The 10,459-nt window shown below is 48.6% G+C and overlaps 1 long non-coding RNA gene across 1 annotated transcript in view; it reads right to left on the bottom strand.

Annotated features, from left to right (window-relative positions):
* Window positions 1-1,832: 1,832 nt before the first annotated feature.
* Window positions 1,833-10,459, bottom strand: part of LOC311437675 — a 29,552-nt gene continuing 20,925 nt past the window's right edge. Inside the window, exons 2-3 of the long non-coding RNA XR_014693634.1 lie at window positions 7,523-7,655; window positions 1,833-2,254 (exon numbers count right to left, since the gene is read on the bottom strand). This is a non-coding gene — a long non-coding RNA (uncharacterized lncRNA). The remainder of the gene's footprint in view (window positions 2,255-7,522; window positions 7,656-10,459) is intronic.

The following is a 10,459-nucleotide window of genomic DNA, read 5'->3' as shown; positions in this document are numbered from 1 at the left end:
TAGGGAGTGCTGGTAGTGCAGGGAAGGATTTTTCCAGAGAAACAGCCGCTGATTGGCTCTTCTTGTTTAGGAACTATTTGGGGAAGGATCTGTCCTTAAATACTTACTTATTCCATGTGCTAAAAATGGCATCGAGCACTTGGCACTACTGGGATGGACTCGAAACTTTACTGGGATGTACTGGCTGCACCGCACCAAAACCTGGTGAGCCCTTAGCTCCTCGGAGCAAGTACCAGCAAGAAAACGAGTGGGTGTAGGTGGTTCATGGGCAAGGCACTGCGTGGGGCTCCAGGATGTGAATAACCTTCCCCAGCAGGTCTTAAAAGAACAGATATTGTTTTTGTAGCTACGTGGTTATGTTGAGGAGCATGCAAGACAGAGGTGCATCTCGGCTACTCTTTCTCATTAACACAGATAAATTGTGTCCCGGGTTGTGTCAACAACTGCACAGGTTGTCCTCTGAGTAGAGTGGGAGCCAACTTGCCTTGGCCAGTCTACTGACGGAGCAGGAAGGTCGTCTTTATCCAGCACCTGGCATTGTCTGACAGGTAACGCTGAGGCACAGCTCCTGGACAGTTTGCCAAGGAGAGGAAAATTAATCTCTTCTTTTTCTTGGTGATAGGCTGTTGCCGCTTGTCTGGCTGTCACTTTTTCCTGACGGCTGGCAGAGTATGGAGGGATGGGTGTTAACCCCCAAAACCAGGTGGCTTGTTTACCTCAGAGCTCTTACTGTGATGCTTGACCCAACTGATGGGTGAGTGAACTCATAAAATATCACCTTGAAACAGAGGCTGATGCAGGGCACTCCAAGGGCCTAGGGCACTGAAATACCTTCCTGCCTAAAATAGTTGGAATTAGTTGATCTGCACAGCGTGCCGCCAGCCTTCAAGGAGAAATAGAGAGGCCTGGCTACTGGTCAGCAAGCCATGCTGGGCAGTCGGAAGGTATTAATAGCTGTGGAAAGAATGAGTTTGGCTCAGGTGGGAGGCAAGACTGCTAGCCGATAGGGCAAGGGAATGCTGGGCTCTGGTTATTAACACCTGAAGGGCAGAAGAAGGATGCTTTTCCACACGCACAAACTTAAATCAATAAGGTTTATCCAGATGAAAAGCCAAACCCAAACGTGACGAAGGTGGTGAGGTTGAAGAACTGCAGTAAGAATTCCCCTCTACCTCCAGTGTAATGGCAGTAAGGGATTGCATTCAGAGCGAGGAGTCAGATAGATCAGAACTTAAAGGAAAGCATGCATTTTAATTTGATTTCTCTTTCTAAGAGGCATGCGTATGAGCACAGTGTGAATACGTGTACCTGCTATGAACTGCTTAAACTCGGAAAAGCAACAAAACTTGGCAGCCATCAAGGTCTGGAAAAGCTGCTCTTAATGAAATCTGAGCCCAGTTTTCAGGTTGCTTTGGACATGATTTATGTAGGACTTGCCTTGGAGTGTGATGTGGAAAATGCTGTAGGGTGTCTGCCCAGGTAGAAATACACCTCTGGCAGCATGCACTCACCACAGCCTCCAAGAGCTGCTCTTGCCCAGCTTTGGGGATGGCTGAAGCCACCTGATGGCTCCTGGTGCACAGCAGACAGCACACCCTGCCCAGCTGGGATGGGACCAGGTCCCCTTGAATGGAGGGAGCAGTACAGCACGTCACAGAGGTGCTTGGCAAGAATCTTAGTCATAAATGGCTTTTGGGCAAGTGATCATTGGAATAGCTTTATTGATATTGCGGGTATCTGTTGGGTTCTCTCTTTTGGCCCTGAGTGGAGTGTGACACTTTTTTTATGATAAACCAGAAAGAAGTAAGGACACTAGGAAAGTAGAAATTGTATTGACTTCTGATGCTTGTATTTCCTCTCATGTCCTTCATCCTTCACTTCTCAACCCTTATTTCCCTTCAGGAATAGCTGTCATTTGCACAAAACTAAGACAATACAGAGGTCTCCAGGCCAAGTCCTGTTCCAGTGGGACTTGTTCCATTGCTCCATGCCTCCTGTAATAACCAGTGCTACTTACAGGAGCTGCTGTGTCCCAGAAGAACTCCGGGCTGAGTTTTGGCATCTCCCTCATGAGATGTTCACACCTAAACTGTCCTGCTTAGAAAGAGGGCTGCCAGCAGATGAGGACTGATGAGCAGAACTGATGCAATACCCATTTCTATTCTGAAAAACGGTTCTTGTCCAGAGTCTTGTAGACAAGCTGTTTCCTTGGTGCTGGTTCCTAATTTGTGGTGGTGTCTGTTCGACTTCCATCCTGGAAAACAGGTGTAGAGATGCTATAAGTAGCAAGAAGTCTAATGCTTGCAGGGAGTTCAGTTCCTCGCAGACTCTAAATTACAGTTTTGCTTCCTGTGCCATGACCTCAGGTCCCTGACCCGCAACTGCAGCATATTTTCTGTGACTAACAGCTGTAATTCCCCAATTATCATGCTCTGTTCTCCTGCTGGGCTGTAGATTTGGTTACCAAGGAGGCAAACAGAGTTTCCTCATTCCTATCCTTGCTCTGCACACTTCCAACTGTTTTAAATCCACCATTTGATGCAGCCCATAAAGACAAACGATTATCTCTTGTTTCAAGTACTCATAGGCGCCAGAACATATTATGTATCTATGCGTGGGGAAGGAAGAGGGCAAAGTAAATCTTCCAGCTTTTCTTTTAGCAAAAGCAGCTGGTCCAAAGCTATTCCTAGGTCAGAAAAAGTACCTTCACTAGCCACAATGCAAAGCACTGGACTAGAAGTGGTCTTGCAGGTGGTGGACCAAGGTACGTGCTAGCTTAGTTGACCAACCAGCAAAACTCGTGTACATCCTGGAAAAACAAGGTGAGTGTAAAGCTCTGAAAGCAGGCTCTGTGTGTGGTGTAATCAGGATGGCAAACCACGAGGACACCTCAATCATGGGGCCAACGGGTCACTTTCAGCTTGTCCTCCCAGTTGGAGGCTGAGGGCAGCCAATGGCTTTGCCAGGTGGAACTGAGAACAGACCTGGACTATAAATGTGCTGTTCCCTTCAGCTCAATTTCTGTGACTTTGGTCTTAAATGCTTGTGCACAAACATTGAGTATTATGTTAGTGTAACATAAACCTCCTGTTAACATGCCCCAACTCAAGCCTAGACACAGTGTTGAGTCAAACTTAATACTTGGTAGAAACTCAAGGTATGGCAGTGGGTAGCTCAGCAGGTGTCTTGATGGCACTGTGGTGTAGAACCGTGCTGTAAATATATTGTGAAAATTTGACTATATCAGATGGTTGCTAGTGTGCAGCATCAGAATAAAGCTGCACGTTTTGATGTGAATTCTTTCTTTAAAAAATGAGTTTGCAGCTTTGAATGAAATTAAGTTTTCCTTTGGTCACTAAACATTTGAATAAAAAGGAGTGCTGTTTGCACTAGCTCTGCAGCAGATAACTAGTGCACTTGGAAGAAAAAAATCTTGGTGTAACATCTCAATGTGTACATGACACCTCATTAGAAGAAATGCCAAATAAAAGTCCAACATCTTATTGCATCGACAGCTGTAATGCTTTGGCTGACTTAGTATCTGAAGTTAGAAAAATACCTTCACATGGGCACTGGGCATGAGATGTGATCCTCTAACGAGGGGGCGGGGGTTTGTGGGTGTTGCTGAACACACATTAGGTACTGGTGAGGCTGTGGTGGGTGTGTTGGTTTCGGGAGGGACAGTCACCAGTGCAGGGGGGTTTACTCCTTCACCAGCAAGGTGTCAGGCCCCCACTAGTGCCGTCATCTTGGCTCAGATGTCCTGCTTAAAACCAGAGCTGGGGCTTAGCTTATAATTCCTTTCCAGGTAAGACAAATGCTCCAAGGAGTTGCTTATTTTTTTGCCTGTCCTCAACACAGCTTAGGGGAAATGACCTTGTCCTGCTGTATTACTGTAATGTGGGTTTAACTTACAAACATACTGCTGTGGTGTGGAGGTAGTCGCAGGCATATACTCCTTATGGGGCAGCTGGGAGTTGTTCAGTGGGTTGGGTTTGGGGCTCCCTAAGTGCAGGCCTGGGCTTTCCCCCACACACACCTCCTATCAATAGGGCCTGTGGGTTCCTCAAGCTGTGAATGAGCTGCTTAGGGACAGGGCCTAGTGGTGGACTGGGTCAGGCTAGGCTGAGGGGTGGACTTGAGGAGGGGGAATTTCTCTGACAACCTCAAGGATGTTACAATTCCGGACATGTGCTGGGGACCAGAGCAGCTTTATGATGAACTTGCAGATGGGAGAATGGTGAACTCAAGTACTGAGGTGAGATAATGAAAAGAAAGAGGGCGTAGACCTGGTATAGGAAAAAGTAGGCTGATAAATGAGGTGGGTGATGGTATTAGTGTGACAAAGAGGGTAGTATACTGAGCTTGTGTTAGGCAGGCTCAGCAACTTCTTAATGGACCAGGACCAGTGTGATGGCCTTGACTGGGATGACTCGACTGGGGATGCTGGCTGCAGAAAGGGGATGAGAGCAGAGAAGAAAGCATCCGGGCAGCAGCTCCTGCTCTAAAATTAAGATGTGGACATCAGGGGGATGATGTTTCCTAGGGCCTATTCCTCAGTCTGCTGCCTCCGGGGATGTTTTGCCACATGTGTACCTCAGACTGGGCAAACGGAGAATGGCAGGCACCTCGTGTGATGCTTGGGTACGTACGGAGTCAGCTTTGCAAGTACAGATGCTTCTGGTCACTCCGACAACAGTACAGCAGGGCTCAGGCCTGCACCCTACTGCAGGACACCCATATTAATTAGGGTGCTTGCCTGGTTTTATTCCTAAAGCCTACCCTATGGAATTGAATGTTTTAGGCTATGTCAGGTGGGTCACAACACCATTCTTGTGCCAAGCTTACTTTGTCAACATCCCTGACAGAAAAAATCTGGGGGTTCGGGCACTTTGTCTGCTACGTGCATGTGCCCAGCAGCAGTGTGAAGAAGTTACGTGACCAGCCTCCGAATCGACGCTATTCTTAGCAGGAATCCTGCACTACCGACCTCCTGGTGGCTACAGCACATTCGCAACTGAAATAGCTGAGCTTTGTCACTGGGGAGTAAGGTTACACACTCAACTTGGACTTGACTTCCAGGGCCGACCACGCGCTGCTCGATAGCGTGAGTGCACGGGGAGACACCTCATGCCCCGGGCGGCGTTGCTGGATTGCAGCTCAGGTTGGCCTGAAAGGGTGGGAGAAGAGAAGGTGGGTTGAAACCCGGTATGACTGAACTTGGGGAGTACTCAACACTGATCGATGAAAGTGGGAGCAGAAAACTGACACGTGTTTAGGCAAAGCACCAACTGCACAGTCGGGTTGGACATACAGTCAATGTTGGGGTATACAAAGCTCCGCAGGGAAGCAGGTCTGTGAGCAACAAGCTTTATTTTTGATAACTACAAAATAAAAGAGAGAGGGTGGGGGAGAAGGAAACAGAGTGGTCAGTATCCAACTTGGTCCAGAACACGATTCAAGTTTGAGGGTATACAACATTACATCTACGTGTAAAGAGTAAAATGAACTGAACTACTCTCTCGGAAGATAACATGAGCTGCATGTGTCACAGGACTAAATTTCTCTGGAAAGGTAAGAGAGTCTAGAGCCAACAGTTTAAGAAGTAGTACTCGCTATGCCCATGAAAACAAACAAAGGACGGGATGAAAGCTAAAGAATATAAACTATGATTAAGTATACTGACAAACAGCAAGGTGGTAATATGTTAAACAGATGTCAGTGATGGCTGGTTTTATTCTTGGAGGACATAAATAAATTGAGGAAAATGAAGCTGGGAATGCAGAAAATACACATACTGACAACAGGGAATTTTCACAAGTATAGATGAGACATGAGTCAGTGGGTAAAACTGCTGACAGATGAGTGTACAAAGTGTGTGAACTTGTAAAACTAGACAGAAGATGGAAAGAAAATGAGAAAGGAAAAATAACATAATGCAGAAATAAATATGTACCTGTATTTGAATATGATTGAGCTGTGACACATGAGCTGGTAAGTAACTGGCACAAGGTGCACAGGGGGTTCACAGGGTCCCATTCCCATGTGTCTCATGTCTGCCACGTGTCATGAGTGCTTCACGTGTCTTCCACTCCTGTGCATCCAGTTGTGGTGTTTGTGTGATGGTGCAGTGGGTCCTGTGTCTGCAGTACGTGGCCTTTCAGTGTCCATCATCTGGGTGGGGGATGATGTGCCGTGTGGTACTTTGGGTGGCATCACACATACCGTGGCATCATACATTTCTCCTGAGGTGGGTGATATTGGGCATCATGCATGTCAGGGCATCACACGTTTGGTGCTGTGGGTCAGCATCCTGTGTCTGGTGGCATCATGCATGGCTCATGGCATCTGACACACGGGGTGGCATCATACATGTGGTGTCATACGTGTGGGCTGTGCCACACATCAGGCACCACGTGCTGCAGTATCAGACCTGCCTGGCAGCGTTATGCATGGGCTCGGGGTGTTTCTCTCAAGTTTGCACTGTGTCACATCTGTGGGCCATGTGTCATTTGTTAGGGCATCACCACTGTGTGGCACAGTACCCGTGGGATGCTGCCCTGTGTTCCTCCTCTTCCTCCTCCTGACCTTTCTCTGTGCTCTGCCCCCAGCCCACCTTCTCCCCTGCAGATGGGGCCACCCCTGCTCCCTGCAGCCCACAGCCCACTGGCACAGTGTGTGCTGTCCCTGTGGGGCTGGGGGCTGCGTGCTGTCCCCTGGTGAGGGTCTGTGGCTGCTCCCCTCCAGCCCCCTCGTGCCTGGCTGCGTGTGCCGGCACGGCCTTGCTGCAGCTGTCTGCGGGATGAAGAAGCCCCTTCTGGGGTGCCAGCCAGTCTGACTGCTCTGCAACAGGAGCCTGCCCAGATCCCTGGTGGCTTTTTGGATGCCTGGAGCGGTGTTGTTTGTCCCTTTTGTCCCCACCCCCTGTACCGTGCCGCAGTTTGCGAGCTGAGAGGTCATTAGTGGAGGTGGTGGAGTGTTGTCCTGCAATTACTTCATCTGCGTGCCTCTGCACGTGTTTTTGCTATGGGCTGACCCAAACCCTCAGCCACACTTCTGCACACATCCAAGTCCTGAACACATCCAAGCCAGTCAGGAGCCCAGGCCTCACAAGCAATTTGGCTCAACTTGCTTGGACACTTTTGATTTTAATATAATCAAATATAATAGCAGTTTATTGAAAGACAGAGACAGATCTTTGGGAAGCAAAAGAGGGGGAGGGGTTTTCAGCCCTATCTCATCCATACCCCCATGGTAAAATACCACTTAAATGCCTGGGCCACACTGTCCTCTCCATTTTGGCCATTTTTACCTTGGACAAAAGAAAACCAATACATATTACAATATGCTGCATCTCATACTACCTGCTGTTTAATTGACAGGGCAGCTCTTGCCAACTGTGACCAGTAATAATGTTTACTTCAAATACTCGCAATAAATCCAAAACCAAAGGCACCTGTGTTCCTGTTATCCACGCCCCTCTCAGACAGCAAAACAAACCACTTGCTCACACCTTCCTTACCTTCTTTACATTCCTTCAAAGGTGTGTCGGTGTTGCAGCATCCACCAGAAGCAGCTGATTTGAGCAAATACGTCCCTGCAGAGGGGATTTCTTCAGACAAAATCCCAGCAGAGGCCATGGGCTCAGCTCCCACCTGAAACAGAGTCCAATGTCAGGAAAGTTGCTAAGCAGGGGCTGTTGGGCCAAAGCATCTTCCATGTCTACTGAAATCACCACAGCCCTTTCCCAACCTGACAAGACAGTCAAACTTTTTTTTTTTTTTTTTTTTTTTTTTTTTTTTATGTATGCACATCTATGTCTATAGAAATGCTTTTTCAAACATATATACAGAGAGCTGAAGTGTATATGCATATACATGCATAGATAGAAGGATGGAGATAGATGCTTGACAGCAGAGAAGATGCTTGGAATAACCAGTTAACAACTGAGAGCTTCATGTTCCAGTTCAGCAGTGGGTATTTAGGACAAGCTGCCACTCTTAGTGCCCCAAAATCCTGGCTAGTAAACCAAAATACAACATCATTTTTTTTACAATCAGAAGACCGAGGACGCAGGAGCTCAAGCTACAGGCTGCTGGCAATGTGCAGCCAGGCACCAAGCACCATTCAGAGACAAGTTTCCACATCGGCAGCTGAAACGAAAGCCTGAGGTCCCTGTTTCACAATTTTTAAACAAGGAATAAAGTGAGGCTGGGAGACAAGACAGCAGGATTGAGCAAAGGGAGCCCAGAAGGGGCTTCTTTAGGGGAGTCCAGGTGCTTCCCAGTGGCAGATGAGAGATTTTGCCTCCACTCTGTGGCAACGATTCAGGGTGCCGGACTCCACCACCTTTCAGGGATGTAGGACACGATTTACATGATCTGTGACATGAATTGTGCTGCCCAGCTGAAGCCAGGGTCTATGGCCCAGCATTTCTTCCTAGGGCTTGCCCCATCCCAGCATCTTCCTTTCCTTGACACTGTCTCAGCTTCTTAGCCCCTCTGTGAGACACAGGCCCTAGGTAGGCTGCCAGGCACTGGTGGATGAGGCGTGTTCAACATCTGAAACCACTACAACCCTTTTCAATCAGGAACCCGAGAAGCATCTTTTACCAATGTGTGTTTGTCCATATAGCTGTATAAAATTAAAAATACCTATTCTGACCTGTATGAAGACATCTGCCATAACCAACTGGCCACCCAGTCCTTCCTCACACTGTTCTGGCACCCGTGAGTAGCCGCAGGGCCCTGTCACCAACCGACCCATCCCAAAATGAAGAGGCACCGAGAAGGCCCCTCCACACGCACACCAAATGGTGCGAGGCACGTCCGTGCACACACGGCAAGTGTGCGCGCACCACAGCTATGCTTGTTAGTCTGTTTCTTGGAAGTGAAAGTATAGGATAAATTAATCTGCAACATGTGTCTCTTCACAAGAGAGGAAGGCATTCAGCATTTACAAGAAAATTCTGTAACTGTAACAGGATCTTGTACTGTACGTGATATTTACAGCGCTCTTTCACCAGACTCATACTATAGAGACCTCACTGTTATCTGCAGAGGACGTTGTCTAACTGGGTATTTTATGCATCAGCCTTTGCATTCCTCTTATTTTTACTAACGGTCCCTTCCAAACAAAGACTCTTTTTTTCAGGAGAATTAAGGCACAAATCTTCATATCTGTTCCAAGGGCGGAGTGTGTCAGCCTTATTTACTTTGCTAGGACCACTGGCATTCATGGGACACCAACAGCTGGATCTGAGCATTTCCTTTAATTGAACAGGTTTACAGTCTTTCTGCACCGAAGCAATTCTCCACATCACACAAGGCTGCATACCAGAAGAAAATGAAAATTTAAGAGCGCTGGCTAACAAGACCTATAAGCTCATTGTTTAAACAAGAGGCCGATTGTCTGGGCACTTGAGCGCTCTGCTCCTCGAACATTAAACCCACAAGAGGGACAACAGCCTAATCCACAGCTTGCCGCCAGGTGGTATAGAAATTAATCTTCCACTTACCCAGGCTATTAGTCGCGGTATTTATAAAGGTTTGCGAGCAAATGAGGCGAGCGACTGAAATTTTCTCCCTGTCATGGAGGGTTGTGGCAGCGTGGTGAAATGAAATATCAGCCTTCAGGGATGGTCCTTGCGGGGAGGAAAGCGCCAACGAAGTGCCCTGCCTGGGGAGCGGGGGAACGGGCAGTGCTTGCTTCATGACCTGAGCCTGGGGCTGCACACCAAGTGTGCCGGGGGGCAGCGGGTGGGTGGGGAATAACCACAGACCCAGGAACCCTCCAGCACCCTTAGGTGCAGGGCTGAGCTCATTCCCATGTGGGGGAACGGTCCTGAGCTCGGTCCCTGCCAAAGCTGCCTGAAAGCTCATGCACAGCCCTGGAGGTGAGTGATGCCAGCTCACTACCCAAGTAACGAGGCATCAAACCCGAGGTTTAGCTCCTCCACGAGCCACTGCAGGGTGTTCAACTCACACCTTCCTAAAGGGCTATCATCAGCGCTGATGGGGAGAGGAGACAGATGACTCTTTATCAGACTGCTGCTCCGTTACAGCTGGAGAAGCACAGGGAAAACACCCAGCAGAAAACAGGCCATCAAAATAGGGACAGGCATGCAGTGAGACTTGGGCACAAAACATCAACAGGCCCACGTGAGCACTTGTGGCAGTAAAATCCATGTTCAGCACAAGCACTTCCAGCTTTCCTTCCCTCCCTTCTCACCGCAGACCTCCCTCCTGGCAAAACCACGTCAAAGCTTCCCGTGAAGTTAAGGCACATTCAGGCCAAGCGCGAGGCAGCCGCTTGCTGCGTGTCCGCACCTGACTCCGACCTGGCACCCAGCTGCCTCTCCAGGGCACCCCAGGTCACTCCTCAGCACGGGGCATGCTCTGCAAAAGGCTTTTCCCGAACTCTAACATCGCAGTCACCTTTCCCTTCAGGCAGCCCTTCC

The sequence above is a fragment of the Aythya ferina genome, assembly GCF_964211825.1.
Source record: "Aythya ferina genome assembly, chromosome: 5".
Lineage (NCBI taxonomy): Eukaryota > Metazoa > Chordata > Aves > Anseriformes > Anatidae > Aythya > Aythya ferina.
Note: the sequence above shows the minus strand (reverse complement) of the source record. Positions and strands in the feature narration are given on the sequence as shown.